Genomic DNA, 20,276 nt, shown 5'->3' on the forward strand with positions numbered 1-20,276 from the left:
AGTATTTACAAGTGGCGAACGTTTTTATATTTTCCTAACCTTTGAATGTCTTGGATATCCCAAATCTTGTCCCATTTCTTAATTGAAGATTTCACCAACTCAGAGTTTGTGATCTGGCCAAGATCCATTGCATTCATATAGTTTGTACATCTTCAACAAATGTACCATAGAGAGTAATACTTTTACATTGGTACTGAGACCACCAAGTTTGTAGCCCCAGTTCCAATCTTAACCTACTGATGGAATCAAATCTTGGCAGCCCCACCACTTCTCTTAAAATTAGGCCTTCTAATGTGTCAAGTAACCTTCTATTTTAAAATTCCCTTAATTCAATGCCATACACGATGATTGGGGTAACTGGCAGCCTACACAATTCCATCAGTGGGCTAAGCCGGCATTCGCAAAAGACTCAGTAAGCTTTTGCAAGGAACTAAAAACCTTGTTGTTTTCCTAACCACTTTATGTCCGGATATGCTTAGTTGAGCCTTTATGTATCCGTCTTATCTGCATATGCTGTTTCCCTTTCGTCTTTTTGTCTCTCTTTTTACGCCTGATGCCAGAGGGCTTTTGGCGTTATATACATTTAAAAAAAAAAGAAAAAGGCCTGCTTCCGAATTTATCCTTACACACCATGTTGTTTCAATAAAACAATTGAAGCATTCCTAAAAGCCATTCTGGCATGCCAATATTGACAGTTTGCCCATAGCAGTGACCCATGTACGTTAATGAAGGCTGATGAGAGATCTAAAACTGCTACGTATAATGTTCTGTCAGTGAGAATTTCAGCCTGTGCTAGACAGGACAGTAATGTGAAGCCATATAAGGTTGTACTGGTCGTCTTTCTGTAACCCATCTGTAGCGTATTGAGTCTCCCAATAGAATCGGCCCAGTTGGTCATCTCTTTCAATACTAAGTTGGCTAAAACCTTGGCTGAGGTGTCTAATTAGGAGATTGGTCAATAAGATGTTGGTTTATCTATGGAGCCTTTCATAAATATAGGGACAATTATAGCCTGATACCAAGGGGATGGAAAGTACCCACTGCCTACTACCTGTCTAAATAAATGATATACGATGTCCGCCCACAGTGTCAAGTTGTCTTTCATTTGCATATTCACAAGACCATCTGGGCCACGGGCAAGAGAATTTCTTTATTTTATAATGGCATTGGCTATGTTCTCTCTATCAAATGGTATGTCCCAACTGATTGGCCCAGACATATCTTTATTATTATCTTCATGTTCCCTGATATTTTCATCCCAAAAAACTGAAGAGAAATATTCAAGCCAGTCATTTTCAGTCACAGAGAGATCGAACATTACAATCTAGGACATCCTTCAATGATTCCTGGTTTTTGTCAATGTATTTCAATAACCTATTTTTATCGCAGGATGAAACAACAATGGGTTTTTCTCCATTGATATATGAACGTGAAAACTCATGGTTTTTTTATTTATTTTTATTTTTGGGGGGTTCCCCCCTAACCCCCACCCTCTTTTATTATTTATCTATTCCTGAACAGCCACACCCCATCTATATATTTTTTTTAACCCCCCTACAAAATTCTATTAGTTTTCACATTGAAATGTCAACGGTGAAAAACCCAGCGTCCTTTCATCCCACGATGAAAGGACGGTGTACCCACCAGTGATAGGTATGAGTATCTGGGTATCATCCGCATAATTAGTGTAAATAATACCCAGATGGTCAAGTATATCAAAAAGAGGCTTGGTGAACACATTGTGGAGAGTTGGGGAGACGCACAATCCCTGTGGTACCCCACAGGTCACAGGAGAAGCTGGGGAGGAGGTGGAAAAGGCGAAGACCTGTTACTGAGGAAGGATTCAATCCATGCATTAGCTTGGTCCGAGAAGTGTGCAGCAGTTGACAGGTGTTTACATAAAATGTTATGGTTCACCAAGTCAAAAGCCGCAGAGAGGTTGAGCAGTAGAAGTAAGGCTGACTTGCCTTTGTCTTTTAAGATCTGAATTTGGAATTTCAAATCAATGAGTGCGTCTCTGTCCCGTGTCTAGGTCTGAAACCTGACTGTTTTAGTCCTAGTAGATTGTTCGATTCCAGGTGTTGTTGTATCTGGAGATATGCTGCACGGTTCAGAATTTTCAACAGAAAAGGGACTGTGGTGATAGGTCTGTAGTTGGATAGGTTGTTAGGGTCCAAGGAAGGTTTTTTTTAGTAGGGGGGAGTACTCAGGCATCGTTTAGATTATTAGGTACAGTGTTTGTGTTAAATGAGGCATTAATGAGCGAGGTAATGAACGGAGCAAGTTCTACGGCTGCCTCTTTGATAAGCGGGGCGGGACAACTGTCACCCTGGCAGTTCGACGGTTTAAGTTTGAGTATAATTGATTCAACTTCTTTGATGGAGAGAGGTTTGAATTTAAATTGCGGTATATTCAGAACCGGGCGAAGGGGTATGTCCTGATGGGTGGCTGTATCGATAAGGCTTTTTTTTGTTTGGATTTTGTCTATCAGTAAGCTAATTTTATCTTGGAGCACCTTCTGAATGTTCGAGCACCAAGAAGTATCTTTGGTGCAAGTATCAGGGTCAGGGGCTGGCGTTTCTAGATCTTTCAATATATTGAATAATTCCTTGGTACAGGACGTGGCATTAGCTATGCGATCATTGAAATTATCTTTTTTGGCCTGGACAATAGCTGTCTTGTAGATAGTTGGGGCAGCTGTGAAGTCGTCCTTGTTGGACTCTGATGGGGACTTTCTCCAGGTGGATTCTGCCGTTCTTTTTACTTTCCTTAAAGATTTGAGTTGAGGGGTGTACCATTTATTGATGTGCACTCGGGGTTTGGATTTTTGGAGTTTAAGTGGAGCTATGGCGTTGATGGCATTAAGTATAGTGTCATTATAAATGTTCACTAGGATAGTGTTACTCACCACTACGAAATAGGCCGAAGATGCGGAGGAGATGATGGTGGTACAAGAATCGATATTCAGCCTTACATCCCAGCTCCCCTGAGTACAAGACTCAGGCTTCCTCAAAGAGGGGCTCTTTTCTACAATGTACCTCTATGCTGTTTCAGTTGGGACAGACAGAGGTGTCAATTGAATAAAAGAGCGGGGAGAACACATACCACCAATACCAATGCTGCAAAGGAATACAAAGATATTAGACAGTGTTGAAGTTAAGGCAAGTAATCAGAACAGTTGAATTAAATGGGAAACTACCTAGATAGGTATTTGAGTGGAGCTTCCCCGGGGTGGATCTACAAGGAATATAACACAAAATGAGTGGGAATGGTCTAAAGAGCCTTTAAAGTATTAGTTCCAACTTATATATCGAATTGGTAACAACTGACCTGAATAAGGATATTTTGAGGAAAGAAATCCAGGAAACAGAAGACAACGAAAGGAGAAAATAACAAACAGGAATGTTAGTATAGGGAAGTAGCCCCGGACGGCACAAGGGTCGCACTAGTGCCGGGTTGGTGCAGTTTCAGCAGAGCGTTTATATGCACTTGAAGCTAAGTTCACAGGATAGTCACTCAATGTCCCAGAATCCAACAGGAGACAAATATCCAAACAAGTTGTGGAGAGAAATAGTAGCAAAGATGGGATTGCCAATTAAGTATGTACCTGAGCACACGTGTATCCAGAGTAGGTGTAGAAAAGTTCCGGATAGTTGACAGCAAGTTCTCTGCTTTGATTCCGTATGCAGAAGCGGCAACCTGGAATGAAGTACCGCAAGAGACAGAAGGGAGCCGGATCCAGTAACGGATATGGAAGCAATAGATGTTTTCTTTAGTTGCTTGGTGTCTTGCATTTTCTTGATCAATCTAACTTCTCTCCTCATCGCCCATTTCTTAGAGCTAATTTCACTGTCAAACATGTAGACTTTCTGATCTAACAACTTCTTTTTCTTCCAAACGGTACAGTCTAAGTGAGATCTTTTAGAAAAGATAATGGCCCTCATTACGACCCTGGCGGAAATCGAAAAACGATGGCGGAAATGCAATACCGCCATCGAAAAGCGCTCGGTGCGACTATGACCCGTCACCGCAAAGTACGAAGCCATTAGCGACACCGTAGTGAACGCCAACGCTAACTGCACCAAGCACGCGCGCGCGCGCCATGCCAAACCGCAAACACCACCATGGTGCAACGGTACGCCAATTCCGACCCTAGCGGACATGTACCTAACGCCATCAGGCATGGCGGAATGTACCATTCCGCCATGGCGAGAAGTACGGCATCGCGAATCAACCGTAAACGGCCCCACTGAGTGCCTGTACACCGCTCCCTGCCCACAAAGTACAACTCCCCGTAGGTGCAATGAAGCCACAATGCAACCATTGAAATGTACAAGTCACCCATGCATGCCAACGAACAAAAGAAACACAACAGGGGCCAATGGGAGCTGCAGGGCACAGATGGCACGAATACAGAAGCCATCCCAATGGACATGACCACAGTCCCCCACCAAGAAACGCACGCAAACACAGGCACCTGTGACCAGCAATATACCGAAAACCACATCATCCAACCAGTCCACCTGGCTGACCGGCATCTGTTACACAAAACCCAATCCCCCGCCCCTGAGCATGACAACATTCAAACTGGCATATTGGCAGCCCCCATCCCTGACCTCACTGGGCTTCGTAGGCAAACGCGCACAGCACAGTACCACGCAACTAAACCCCGAAGCTGGAACCCAATGCAGATCTCCTCACAATGCATCGCCCCCCAAATAGGCATATGCCACATCACTTGCAAAGAAAAACGCTACACGGGCCAAATCAGAATAGATATTTATGCACATCAAAATCACCAAGCACATACAGCCATCAGGCCATGAAATCCAAAACACCAACCACCATTGTGGGCTGCTTCCGCAAGAAATGACCAGCCACTACCTGTGTGTCGCCCTGTTCCCCCATGGTACAAAGAGCCACATTCACGTCCGAAAAGGCAACATGGAAGCGCACAGAACCGCAGGGCCGTCCCAATGGGGAGGCACTAGTCCAGCTGAAAGGCCGAAATGTTGCTCCGAGCCACCAGTACTGCGTAAGGGCATGTGGCCCATTGGCGATCGTCCCATAAGATCGTAATGCTGCTCCACTGATTAACACGAAGCAGCAGGTGTCGGGAGTAAAATCCATCTGCAGGAGTGGCATACAGATGGCAGTGGCAAAAGGGGAGGAGATACCTGTCAACCAAAAGAAAAGAAAAAGAACAGAATGGCCATCAGAACTACATACCAACAACTCACTTCAATGATCACACGAAATCCACAGCCATATGCATGCTAGCCCACTCCAAAGGAACATCACCACCCCAAAACCACTTGCGACTCATAACCATCTATATCGAGGTGCAAACACCATCACAAACGAGTGTCTGAGGGCGCCTCGAGACAGGGAGGGCTCAACAAGGCCAGATGGACGATGGTCCCACTATGGCAGCCCTGCATCACATAGCGTAGGGGAGGCGGATAGATCCCAAGAAGCCCTGTACATGGCAAACTCTGTATCAAATCACCTGCCCATGCATCCATCCATCATTCCCTCATCCCGGGATCAAAATGCCTGAATAATTACTCACATGACATTAGAAACATCCATTGAGTCTGTGCGTTATGCAGCCTGCTAAATCCACAGTGCCCCAGCCCGTAATTCCAGTGTTGTGAAGTAACATGTATTTGGGAACGGACGGCCTCATCGCCCACGTAGCTATTGCGCATCCCAAACTATTCATATCAATCATTGCTCCCTCGCCATGGGCCCTGTCTCAAGGACATAGAACAATAGAACGTTACATTTGCAGTCAGACCTGTGGGCATCTCCTCGCCGCTAGCTGGAAACCGAAAGCGCCGCCCTTCGAATTCCTCATTTGCAACATCACGTCGAAAAGGCATCTGTGGCCGTTTGAAATCACTAATTATCCCATCGAGTGCGGCTGTGTGTGAAAATGGCAACTGCCTTCACCCACGAATGGGACGCCCCGCCCGTCGTTGCAACTCGGTACAGTGATGCATGAGGGCCCACCGTTACTCGAGTACTACGTCCCACTGACCCCTCACAAGTCTGTTCGCGACTGCACAGATAGTATGTGAAACAATGGGACCACAGCAGAATGTACATATCAACCAATCTTACACGGCCATCGGGTACTAATACATGATTGCAATAGCAAGATACAATTCCCCGAATTGCAGCGTTGTGCGCGGGACGTGCTCGGCCAAAGGGGAGAGCAGTTTGCACAGGTGGAATCAATCACCACAGGTGGAGGCCATACAGCCTGAAAACACATAAATTGCACAGCCAGTCCCCTCCCACAACCACACCGAAATGCTACCGGCAGGACTCGCGATGTTGGCCCTGGGGGACCTGATAGCACTGCAAGTGCTCCGACTCCAAGAAGTAGACGAACACCAACTACAACCAGCCGCACGGAGGAGACGCAGGAGGAGGAGGAGGCCAAGGCAGGGCCAGCAAGGCCCACCAGCACAGCCACTACCACCACGCAGGCAGCCCGCAATTCAACGCCTCCGAGCACATCCGTTCAACCTCACTGATGAGCAGATCCACACCCTCTACCGTCTGGACCGGGACACCATAGCCGCCATTGTGGACATGACACAGGCTGACCTTGTCAGCATGATAGATAGCCCAACCGCCATCCCACCCCTACTGAAGGTGGTGTCTGTACTCCACTTCCTGGCCACAGGCACCTACCAGCACACAGTCGGACAGTTGCATGGCATTTCTCAGCCACTGTTCTCACGGACACTATTGCAAGTGCTCGATGCCCTCCTGAAGCACGCAGACGACTACATCTCTCTACCACGCTCGGAGCAGGAAATAACCAACACAAAAGTGGGATTCCATGCACTTGCCGGCATACCGGGTTGCATTGGTGCCATCGACTGCACCCATGTTGAATTGGTCGTCCCACATGCCATGGAGGCCCAGTACCGCAACCGAAAACAATTTCATTCCCTGAATGTACAGATGGTGTGTGACTCCAACAGGATCATTACACATTGTTGTGCCCGATTCCCTGGATCAACCCATGATTCTATGGTCTTGAGGAACTCTACAATACCACGCTACATGGAACGACACGCAGGGAACAGATCCTGGCTACTCGGTGAGTCTCATTACATGCATGATGATGTGGGGTATGTGAATTGTCAATGACCTGCCAGGAAGGGGGGGGGGGTGTGCGTACGTATCAATGGCATTCCACATCATACGTTTCTCGTCCACATACAGGTGATGCTGGATATCCACTGAAGAGATGGCTCCTCACACCAGTCCGGAACCCACGGGACCAGCATGAGGAGGACTACAACCATGCCCACTCACGTACCCGTGTAGTCATAGAACAGGCATTCGGCCTACTGAAGGGTCGTTTCCGCTGCCTCAGCAGGTCTGGCGGGGCACTCCTGTACCGCCATGAGAAGGTTGCAAAGATGGTGATGGCATGTGTCATGCTCCACAACATGTGCGTACGTAGAAATGTGCCCATGCCCCCTGACGCAGAACTGCAAGCACCTGAAGATGGTCATGATGAGGGTGGGGATGTGGCAGCACCTCATGGAGTCTGCGAGGCACCGGAGGGCCGTGACATTCGTCAGCATCTCATTGATGTATGCTTCTAGCACTCACGCCTGGTGGCTGATGCATGGACACGGGACTCGTGGCACTGCGTGTGTCTGGGACATGCACAATATGGACTGTACGCCTATGATGGCCTAGTACACAAAGATCAATGTCCACACTTCTCATTGGTTGATCGTGCACTTTTTATGGCATATGTGATATCATGTTGAACACCCTATCGACCCGCCACCCAAGTGAGCCCAACACACCCCCTCCACCCTCCTACCTCCCACCCGAACACCAGTGTCCAAAGATGCTCATTGTCAGTGGGCTGTCGCTATTGCATGCCCCCTCTGCGGGTATCAGGGGCACCCCTGCCTGTGGAGCGCAGGTTCCTTCCAGATCTACGTTGGGGGCTGCCCTGGACGGAACTTGCAACGGATGATGTGTCTGCCTGCTCACGTCCATGCATGTCCCTAAGGGTTTGCGAGAGCTCAGTGAGCACACGGCGCACTGCGGCAAGTTCGGCACATACGTCTTTGGACGTCGCATGCAGTTCCCCCCTCAGGCTCTCGGTGCTACTCTCAATTTGTGCCCTTAGCGTCTCTGTACCTCTCTCCATTTCTGCCCTAAGTGTCTCTGTTGATGTTTCTATGTCTGCCTTGGTGCCCCCACATTCATCGGCATGGCCCTTGAGGAGTGTGGCCATTTGCTGCTGTTGGACGATTAACTTGTCGAGGGACTGTTGCCTCTGCTGGGCCATGGCCATTTGCGGTGGTGTCACAGAGGGGCTGTTGTCCTCATGTTGCCTTGCCACAGGGCTTGTGGGGGATGGCCAGTCGTCGTCTTGTGGCTGCACCTGCGTGGTATCCTCATGTTGTACGGGAGGGGACAGACAGGGGGATTGGGACAGGTCATGGATGGATCTGACCTCGACATCCCCGTCTTCTGTGTCCGAGCATGCTGCCATCAATGGGGTGTCACCTATGGTGCTGCTGCCACCAGAGGCAGTGCCTTCTGTGGCATCCATTGGGGGGACCTGTGGTGGTGGTGTTGTGGCCATGCTGGCTGCTGGGGTGCCTGTTGATGTTCCCTCCTCTGTGCTGCCACCTGATTTGTGCTGCTGCCGTGTCTTGATGCGTGCAGCTGAGGTGGAGGGTCTCTGGCCGTTGGTCTTGGCCCTCTTTGCAGGTGTGCTGGTAGGGGTGTCCTGTAGCTCGTCGTTTGGATCGGACCCTGTGGTGGAGTAAAGGAGGGCGAGGGTTATTGATGGGTCAGTGGGAATTGGAATGGCATTGTATCACATGCATTGGGGTGGTACCTGAGGGTGATTTGGGTCGGGGCCTTGGAGGTGCTTTGATTTGTGTGTGGAGTGAGGGTGCAGTTGTTTGGCAGCCTGCAGTTAGGGTGTGCCTGCTGCACGTGTAGTGCGTGTTTTAGGGGTTTTTAATTAATTATGTATTTATTGTGGGTTTTAACGTGCGCTATCAGGCCGATGTGTGTGGACGTTCTCCTGGACATGTGTTTCTGTTGCACTATGGGGACACATGGTACTTCACATGAATGGACTTTGTGGATTTGGCATTGTTTTATCTGGCCCACCTACCTGAATCTTCGGATGTCTGCACTCCTTTCTCCATCCCTCCGACTCCCTCTATGCTCTCCATTCCGATGGTGGAGGCACAGATTTCTTCCCAGGGGGTCAACTTGATGGGTGATTCAGGACCTCCCCCGGTGGCTGTGGCAATGTTGCGGTTGGCAGAGAGTATGCTGCGGACGCGTATCCGCAGGTCGTCCCATCGCTTGCGGCATTGCTGTGGGGTGCGGGGTGCGGTCCCCACCGCACTTACCCGCTGTGCCACCAGAGCCCATATGGCCTTCTTGTTTGCAAGTGCCGTCCTGGTCATTTGCGTGGAGAAGACGACGGCAGCATTCTCCTGGAGGGTCTCTGTTAGCACGGTGAGTTCCTCACGGGAGTAGTGGACCTGCCGCTTGCGGTCGCACGCTTTCTTCGCTGCTTTTCCCATTATTCTTGGTTTCGCTAGGGTGGTTGACGGGTTGGGGTGTGTTTCGGGGTAGTGATTTTAGTGGTTGTGTGGTTTTAGTGTATTTATAGGTGTACGCCGGGATGTTTCCCGTTCCGGGCCCATGTTTTAGCTTCCGTTTCCGTATATTTCCGGCCACCGTACTTTCCGGTAGGCGCACACTGCGGTGACCGCTAAGAGGGGTGGCGGTATTGCACCTGGGGCGCCGTACGGCGGCGGTGTGGGCCGTTTTGGGGTCATTTCCGCCATCGCGGACTTTGCACTTCCGCCATGCCGTGGTGCTCGTGCCCGATGGGTCGGAATGGGCCGCACTTTGCTCCTTCGTACAATGGCGGAAACGCTATTTACGCTGTGGCGCTCCGGTCAGTCGCTTTCCGCCAGGGTCGTAATGAGGGCCAATGTATTTTTTAAACTCTCCGGGAATGCACCCAGAATTTTTACTACTCTCATCCAGCTTCTCCCACCAATAGGACACCAGATTATTCACTCTAATTTTTAGCAAACTGTGCTACTCTGTTGCCAGCCGCATTAATACCTAAATCGTTACATTTCAACTTCAAAGATTCAGGAGCAGTGAACAGGTGCCCAAAAGTGGCAGTCAACTTTGAATGATCCCTCTTCGTATTATTGACAACCTTAAATGATTTAATCATAGAGAGGGTAATATTGGCAACATAGATGTAGTCTATAGTAGAAGCAGAGGCTATACCAAACCAATTGGGTAATACCTTAGAATCTAAACGCCAAGCAATGATCTGATAAAAACCCCATCTGGCCATGAAGTGGGACCAAGTCCTTCCCATCAAACTCTTTTTTATCCGGGACCATGTTAGATTTCACATAGGGGATAGATAATTCACTGTCAAAAGCATTTTCCTCTGGATCAATGCACGGACAAAAGGTATTTAAATCCCCTACAATGACCATTGGTTGATGCATAGTGTTGCAGTTCTCTGTCTTCGTTTATCCTCAATTTCACATAGCACAGTGCCTAAGTCTGCTTTTAACGGATTGAAGTATATGCTGATTAATAACATCTCACCGACTGTATCCTTCAAATGTTCTTTTGTATAGTGGGAGTCAACCCCTCCCCCTGAACTGAGTATATTGATATTGATATTTTATTTCTATCGCGCTCATACACAAGTGTTACAGAGCACGACAAGGCAAGGGGGGGGAACAGGGGAGAACAAAACAGCGATCCTACTAGGCCCAATGACATTGAGAACGCGCAAGTGCATTGGAAAACTATAGATAACTGTAACGCTTACCTCTGGTGCCCTGCAGGAGTGCCTGGTCTGGACTGTTCTGAAGTGTTGCCCCCACTGGATAATTCTGCTATGGTGAATACCCAAGCTACTCCTTTCCCCACTGACCCACTGGTGAACCAAAGCCCAGGGGACAGTGAGGTTGGGAGGGACCCAGTAGATCTTGGAGCCTCTGGTAAGATGTGCAAGGGGGTCTTGGTGAAGACCTAGGAATAAGTAAGTGGCGAGATCCAATATGTGTTCCCCTGCTCTTCCCCCCACCTCCCTTTGTATGCCTCTAGATAGGCTGGCTGGCGTGCTGATGCTGGTACTGACCATATTTGGGTGAAGAAGGCAGACCGGGGATATCAGGTAAGCATCCAACACCAGTTGCTTCACTAAGGGTAGGGGTCCAGGCCAGCTGCGATGCACTGGATGCTGAAGGTATGGAGGTAGGTCTTTGTGTAAGGTTGCTTGTCTTTCTGGGGGCTTCAGCCGCTTGCGTTCGTTCCTTCTTGTCGGGTGGCGCGATGCGCTCTAACAAGTCTCTTTCTCTTCCTTTCCCCAGGTGCGGTTAACAAGGAATGACTTTTCGCAGGATTGGCTGCTGCGTGGAAAATGAGCGAGGCAGCTGATCGCTGTATCAGGTAAATTGTGCTAAATGGGAAATTTTGGTGGGATTAGCAGTTGAATTCAGTCTCTTACTATTGCTTTCTCGTTTCAGGAGCTACATTTGCTGTGGGCCTTGATCGGCTACGATTCCCAGTGAGTATCCCGGTGAAAACTTGAAGTGGAACTCTTTCAATGAAGCTCTCAGGTACGTACGGCTGCAGGCAAATCTGGGCTACGATTCCTGGTAAGTATCAGAACAGAAGCTTGAAGCGGAACTCCTACAATGAAGTCTTTGGGTAAGTATGGTTGCAGATAAGTCTGGGTGTGCACCGCACGCGAAGAACAGGAGCGGTAAGCATTAAACTGCTCTGGTAGGTAGCAGACAAAATGCTTAGCACAGGGTGTGGCCGGGGGTGTGGTTTTATAGCCTTGTGCCGTGCCCTGTTAACACTAGACCACCACGGAAGCCAGATATTTGTGTCTGCCAGGGGCCATCTTAGGTTCCAAGATGGGTTCAGTCTTGGCAGCCATGTTGGTGTGGGTCAAAGCAGCTCCTGTCAACCGCCTGCACCAGCCAGCCACCTGCATGGTAAAGAGGGGCGTCCCTTCTTTTCTTAGCAGCAAAGCACTTATGAGCGGCTTTAGTGTCTTGCAGGGTTTTGGTCGCCTTTTCTAATGTTTCTTGAATACTGGTATGTAGTGATGTTACATCGAGCAGGTCTCTTCCATGTAAAAAAAAAGGGCAAAAAACCTGTGGAACTGTGAACGCTGTTATATGCATACTCAGCTGCCCAAAGATGATCGACCCAACTGTCTGCCTGTACAAACATGCAACACAGGTACTGCTCTAGAGTCTGGTTGGTTCTTTCAGTCTGCCCATCAGTTTGCGGGTGGTGACTAGTGGATAACCTTATTTCAATTTGAGCTTTGTCATAGCAACTCTTCCAGAACTTGGACACAAATTGTCTCCCTCGGTCCGAGATGACTACAGATGGGAACCCATGTAACCGTACAATGTTTGTTAGGAAAGTTTGCATGAGGGTTCCAGCATGCGGTAGCCCCTGTAGAGCAATAAAGTATGCCATCTTGTTTAGAAGGTCCACAATTACCAGAATGGTATTGTACCCATTACATGGAGGGAATTCTGTAATGAAGTCCAAAGATATTGTATGCCATGGGGATAGTGGTATAGACAATGGGCAAAGTAATCCTGGTGGTTTAGCCTTTGATGCTTTATTGCGGGCGCATACATCACAGGTTTTTATGTATTGTATAGCATCTGCTTGCCAAGTGGGCCACCAGAAGTGTTGTCGGATTTTCACCAGGGTTTTTGGTAATTCCCGGATGGCCTGCTGTTAGAGTGTCGTGGTAGGTATGCAAAATCTTGCGTTGCATCGAAGGGTCCGGTAGATACAGGCGCTTTTGGTAGTAGGGTAGGCCATCTTCTACGGTCCGTTGTGAGTCCTGGGAAACCCAGGCCTGCAATTGCTCTGGTTTCAAAGATTGCCAGACTTCCTTCCATAGCTCGTCCAATGGTGGTAGAGTGGGATTTATCAAGCCAAGCAATTTGTTCCCAGGTATTATTGCGTCTGGTTATGGGGCTGCGTATACGTCCCTCCTTTCTACGTCCCCTCCTATGCGGGACAGGGCTTCAGCTTTTCAGTTATTTACTCCAGGGCAGAACGTTACTGTAAAATCATATTCCATGAAGAACTGGGCCCATTTTAGCGGACGCAGAGATTGTGCGGGTGCCGTCCATAAGTATTGCAGATTGCGATGGTCTGAGTAAACAGTAATTGTGTGTTGTGCGCCCATTGAGTGGTGACACCACTCTTTGAAAGCGGCTTTGATGGCAAACCTTATTGGTCATTGCGTAGTTCAGCTCAGCTGGGGAGAATTTCTTAGAACAGAACTCCACTGGATGCAATTGACTGGTTACAGGATCCCGTTGAGACAGCACAGCCCCCATTGACACACTTGATGCATCAGTTTCAACCAGGAACGGGAGTTCAGAATCTGGGTGCTTTAGTATTGACACAGAGGTAAATTGAATTTTGAGCTGTTTGAAAGTCTGTTCAGCTTCTGCGGTCCACATGAAGGTCTTGTTTTTCCTGAGTAATGAGGTGATTGTTTGCGCGATGTTCGAGAAGTTGGGTATAAATCGTCTATAAAAGTTAGTGAACCCCAAAAATCTCTGGACTGTTTTGATGGATGTGGCTGAGGGCCATTGCAGGATTGCTTCCACTTTTCGGTTGTCCATTTGGATACCTTGCAGAGTCACGATAAAACCTAAGAATTCCACATTGGTCACATGAAAGTGACATTTCTCCAATTTATACTGCCGGTGTTGTCTCAGCTTGTCCAGGACAGCCCTCACGTGGCGTACATGTTCTTCTAAGGTGGTTGAATAGATTAGGTTGTCGTCAATGTAGACCATAGTGCAGACGTCTAAGAGTTTTCGCAAGACGTCGTTCATAAAGAGAACTCTTTCATAAAGAACTGGAAAGCCGCGGGGGCGTTGCACAGGCCAAAGGGCATAACAGTATACTCGAATAACCCGAACTTGGTGTGAAAGGCTGTCTGCCACTCGTCACTTTCTTTTACGCGGACTGGATGGTACGCCCCACAGAGATCTAATTTGGTATATATTTTGGCATTCTTAACTTGGTCTAGCAGTACCGGAATCAAGGGTAAGGGGTACCTGTCCTTTATGGTGATTTTGTTAAGCCCTCTATAATCGATACAGGTTCTGAGGTCCCCTTCCTTCCTGGGTACGAAAAAGAGAGCTGAGGAGGCTGGAGACTTTGATGGTCCGATAAATCAGTTTGCTAAGTATTGATCCAGATATTCGCATAAGTGCTGATTTTCCTTTTCAGTGAGTGCATAAATGCGGCTTCATGGAACCTGAGACCCTGGCATTAAGTCGATTTGGCAGTCGTATGGCCTGTGAGGGGGTAAAGTATTGGCCTGCTCCTTTTGGAATACATCTTGGTAGTCTTCGTACAGGACAGGCAATCGTCCAACCAGGCCGAGCGGCATTGCTGCTCCCGGCTTTTGAGTATTAGACGCTGCTGACCTGGCCCTGGGAGGCACGAACAGTTAACAGGTACGGAGGCAGTCCGAAGGGAAGACCACTGTGTGCATTCTCCAGTTGATAACCGGGTTGTGGCACTCTAACCAATGCATGCCAAGTATGAGCTGGAACTGAGGTGCGTTTTATCAGGTCGAATACTATGCATTCTCGGTGACCATCCCGGCACAACAGCTCAACCTCTTTGTTACATTGAGTTACAGGTCCAGATGATAGTTGTGAGGCATCTACTGAGAATATGTTGTCTACCTTCTCCTTCCGTTGTCCTGGTATGCCAATCCATTGGGCACCTTCAGGTCCATGTAGTTTCCAATTGCCCCACAGTCGATATATGCTTCCATGGCATACCTCTTCTGAGGTTGCCCTGGATTGATGAGGATTATGGGTATCGTAAGGTGTGAGGCTGTTGATGATTTTTCTTCCCTCAACAAGTCGATCCCTACTCTTGTAAAGTCATGGAGTTTTCGGACACCTGCTTGGGATCCGTTGAGTTTGCTGAGTTCACATCGACTGTTCCTAATGGCCTTTTACCTGGCTTACTGGAACAGTCCTTTAAGAAATGGCCTGCTTTGCCACAATATTGGCACAACCGGTGCTGTCGATGCCTTTCTCTCTCCTCCTTGGGCAACAGCCCTCTCACACTACCCAGCTGCAATGGTTCCGTCAGACTCTTCTCGCAGCGCGATAGTACCTCACGTGGACGTATGTACAAGGGCTGCCCTTCCGAGCGGGACCGATCCGTTTTTATTCCTGTAATCGGTGGTTCAGTTGTACAACCAGGTCTATATATTCCAAGCAGTGCTCTGGCGGGTTGACCACTTGGGATAGGGCATCCTTGAGTTCTCCACGAAGACCTTGGCAGAAGAGGGAAGTCCTCTTTTCTTCCGGCCAATTTGTTTTGGCGATATATTATAGCCATCTATAACAATAGACTTGCAGAACCAGGTTTGCTATTAACAGATACAGTCAGGTTTGTCAGGTTTGTCAATGAAATCACATACTTCACCATCCATGAAGCTTCTATATCCTCAGGTATTCCAGGATAGTATCCAAAACTCACGATTATCTTCTGTCTGCTTATTTCTATGCAGACGTTTTTGAAGCGGGATGATAGGAGTACCGAGGCGGCGGGATCGAATGCCATTGTCACTTGCCTCCCTGTTTAGATGGATTTCTGAACTCTGACCTGGTGGGCATAGGTTCAGAAGGCCAGCCTAGTTTCTTGGAACAGGGTAACCTTTTGGACAAGCCAGACCAATCAAGGTAGCATCGGCGGCAGTCAAGACTAGGTCTCAGGAGGGGTGAGGGTGATCGAAAACCCACAATGAGCACACACAGTAAATGACACTGCAAATTACTCTGTCAGGTGTTTATCAAAAATACACATACATTTATTCAAAGACCTTTTAAATCAAACACAAGCACAGATCAGCAGTAATACTTAAATCAACACACCACTACTATAGCACATATATACACATACCAATGGCCTAAAGGAATGGCACACAGTAAGAGTCAACAACCTGTAAGGCAAGGGAGCATACAGTGTGAATATACTTTAGGCAGTCCTTCGCTTATCAAACCCTAACTACGAGGCCGTCCAGTCCCTAAGAAGAGTGGAGCCTAGCCCTCAAAAGTACTTTCGGTGTAGACACACGCAATCGTGCGGTAGAGCAAAAACAGGGTCTCTTGCAGGGGCTGTAGTGACTCAGGAAGGTGGGTGAGGCAGTGAAGAATAAGTTCCCACTATTCAAGGAGGGTCTCCCCAAGAGGGCCGAACAGGATCCAAGAGTTGGGAATAGGACGGTAGCACAAGCTACCTTGATAAAGGTGAGTGGCCCTCAAGCGACAATTGTGCGTAAAAATTGATAGATGCGCAAGGTTGCCACCGGTAAGGGTTGCAAGTACTCACTGACCAAAGGTGCACTCTGGACCAGACTTTGGCAGTCGTGTCCACTTCAGTTGCCGGTTCAAATGCTTCAATTGTGCGGTTCTGCAGCTTTCAGCGACTGAGTTCCAGGGATGATTCCGTGGTGGGACAGCGATGATTTCTCCTCTCCTGGTGAAGGGATCAGCTCGATTTCACTTCAGCTCATTTTAGGGCACAGTAGCAGCGCAACCTTGAAGTTCATCACCATGGCTACGTGACACGATGACCGTGTGCACTCGGGTTCAGGCATAATCTCCTAATTCCAGACCTAGGGTGCCTAGGTATATGAAACTCGGCCAGAGAGCCTCATACCCCGTGCTTACGGTCTCCAAAGTCTCAAGTGTCAACTCGAGAGGGCGGCGGTTCCAGAGCAAAGGTTCTGTGCAAGCTGGTCAGTTCACTGGTTGGCCCAGGAACACTTCTGAGAAGGCTTGTTTTCAGGTTAAGGTGGTGGTGCCATGAACAGTTGGTCCCACTATTCAAATGGGTTTGAACAGAGGCAGAGGGGTCCTGCAGGACAACTGCGGCCTCAGGGTGCCAAACCTTCCAGTGGATCATCAGCGGTTCCTCGACTCGGCTTCTTAGTTTCAGGATACTTGAATCTTATCATAGGTTCAGTGAGAACTCAAGAGATCGACCTGGTATGGGTGTTTTGGCCCTTCTCTTTTCCAGAATCTCCTTCGCGCCAAAATAAAGAGGACCCACTGAGAGACCTTCTCACATACAGCCATGCCAAATGTGGACCAATCACAGACCACTGTGGTCCCAGTCATTCCGAGCACACTGGACTCTCTGGCACACAGTATGTGTATTGGAACTAGACAGTCCAGCCCACATCCTGTTGGCTCACACACAAGGCATGCAGAAGCCCACAAAAGCTTGGTTTTTTTGCGGGACGGGACCAAATAAAGACTTTCACAGGTCTGCTCGACCTGGGGAAGGCAAAGGGACAAGATGGCCAAAGGACAGAACAAAGGACCACGTGGAATGGCCATTTTGGGGCCAAGCCACTGTCCAAGGCCAAGCGCCGTAAACGCGATATGGAACATAAGAAATTGTTAAAAATATATGAAAAATAACAGCTGCCACCAGCTCTGTCCAAGGCACATTTGTACTTCTACCAAAAAATCCTTTGAGGGTTTCTAGGGCCTTAGAAACGAAAGTAAGACCCCAGTGCACTGTACTGTAAGGTACTATGTGCACTGGCAAAAATGTTGCAAAGAACTTGCAACAAAGCGAAAGGCTAAGCGAAACAAAGTCTCCCAGTATTGACTGTCTTTAAGGGCATGTCAGTTCCCCTATAACAAAGTGAGCGAAAACCCAGCGGAGTGCAGCAGAAGGCTGTGCTCCACTCGCAAAAGTCAAGCTAGGATGGTCAGACAACAGCAAAAAGTTAGGGGCTTCACTACTGGAGGGAAAATTACACATAAATGGAAATTTTTCCTAACACTCCCTCCTCCCTCACTTTCCGTACACTTTATATCTAAATTGTCCATCCGTCCATCTGATAACCCTTTATTAATACATTTATCATTCTTTGACATACTCTTCTCATAACAGTCAAAGCCCCTGTTTATCAACTTAGCGTGATTCTTCAAAACCATATTTCTTACACACTGAGAAGAAAATGTACCTCACACATTCCAAGTACCATTCTATCAAATAAGTGGACAAATCTTATATCTTCTGATGTTATGTCTGATAAATCTGGTAAAATTGCAAGACGTGAGAGAATTTTGGACCTATTCAGAGAAACTTGCTTACCCTGAATGAATGATTTGAAAATGATATTAAATCCACTACTCAGATGATTATATTTCTCTGTGAGATTACAGCCACATCATCCCTCCTTGCCTCACTTTGAGCCGGTATTCTCTATCCAGACTCATTTCCTTTAGCAATCTTCACGACATCAAGACATCTTCCTGTCGTTGCCTCTGTGCTTCATATTAAATCAACAAGTACCTCAGAAGAGGACTCATATTTGTCACAAGCAGGAGCATTTATATCTCCTGATTGCCCGCATCATTTCCGTTTATTCCGATTTCAGCGGCATTATATGCTTACCCATTACTCAAATTTGGATAGGTGCACTCATCGACCACCTCATCCACTCTCATCTTCCTTATGTGTTTTGAGTACAACCACTGTCGTAAAAACCCAACTGATTGAATTGCTTTCTCCTCTAATTATTATTATAATTTACCTTTTCTTCATCCCACTCTTACTGGAATCTATACTATTCTCAGCAACAGCATGATTGGGAATCTCGTTTGTACCCAAAACCGATTGAGGTGGTTTCACACTTATTACGTCCTCATGCATTCTTACACATTTATTCGAGTTGTTCCTCAGTTTGATGGTGTCATTTATTACAATTATTTCCGGGATAGGGTGAGAATTATTTTCATAATCTGAGCAGTGTTCTTAGCGCTATGTTGAGCACAAATCACCTGTTCTATTAGCATGTTTTTACCAGTTATAACATTAGTCAGTAGTAAAGTTTTCAGCTCTTTCAAACACCTGGAGTTTGAAAGAACTTCCAGAACAGCAGTGTCGTAAAGTATAATAAAAGATATTAATACTAAATTTAAAGCAATAAGCGGACTGCCTCTATGTCCGAGTTATTGTTGTTCTACCCTTGATCTACTTCTGAGAAAGGCAATTTAGTTCTATTGCTCGACTATAAATGTGGTGGACGGGACATTGATTCAGTCGTCCATCTAGCATCCATTTCAATGCAGTGATATTTTATGTTAGTTTGACCATCTTCAGTACAGTAATAATTCATGTGGGCAAGTATACTGAATATACTTTCTCATTGTGCCATGATCTATTTTACTTGGCATCAAAAGTAAAGCAAACATGATTAGATGGCTAACTTGGCCTTTGGCATCTGTGTGTTTACTTTCTTACTGTTGCCATGGCATTTGTTACGTTTTACTTGACATCCATGGTAAACCAAACATGATAAGTGTTATGTGGCTAGGCTGGCTTACGTTGGTGCCTCCAGTCTAGCCATATATTCTTTGTGTGGCATGGCATTTTGTACTCTGCATCAAAGGTAAAATCAAACATAAGTGTGATTACTTGGTACACTTGCCTATTTTGCTATAGCCAGGCTGGATATATTTTATTTCTGTGGTATAGCATTGTTCACTAGCTGGGAGTCCTTATGTGGTAATGCAAGGAAGCCAGTAGACACCAACAAAACTGTGAGTGTGGCATGGGTGGGGTGTAGAGCAATCACTCTACTCCAGAAAGCCCCTGTCACTCTACCTTACCCTCCATAACGTAGACTGCCATAGACTTTAATAAATCAATCTTAGGAAGACTTGTGACCACTATAATTGTATTGTAAATGTTGCCTTGTGATGCATATTAACTCACTTGCCAATTTAGCATGTGCCACATGCATTAGGAACTCTGAACTCTAGCTTGCGCCGCATCTAGGTAGAAATGTGACTGTTAGCATGTGCCACACTCGTAAAGACAATGACATAGGGCCTCATTACACGTTGTGCGGTAAAATTTCCAAAATACCGGCATGGCGCTATCAACGTGTCCGCCCTCGCAAGAGTGCGCTAATAACGCACTATTACGAGTATGCGGACACGAGCATAGTGCCATGCCGGTAAACCCCCTACTGCCATGGCGGTAAAGACCCAAAAAAGTCACCTACCGCCCTCGACGAAAGTGCAGATTGTACCTCCGCCCTCCTGCTGCATGCAAATAGCAGTCACCGCATATAGCTGTGACCGTTAAATTGCGGAACC

Source organism: Ambystoma mexicanum, chromosome 3p (assembly GCF_040938575.1).
Source record: "Ambystoma mexicanum isolate Mex_15411 chromosome 3p, UKY_AmexF1_1, whole genome shotgun sequence".
NCBI classification, from domain to species: Eukaryota; Metazoa; Chordata; class Amphibia; order Caudata; family Ambystomatidae; genus Ambystoma; species Ambystoma mexicanum.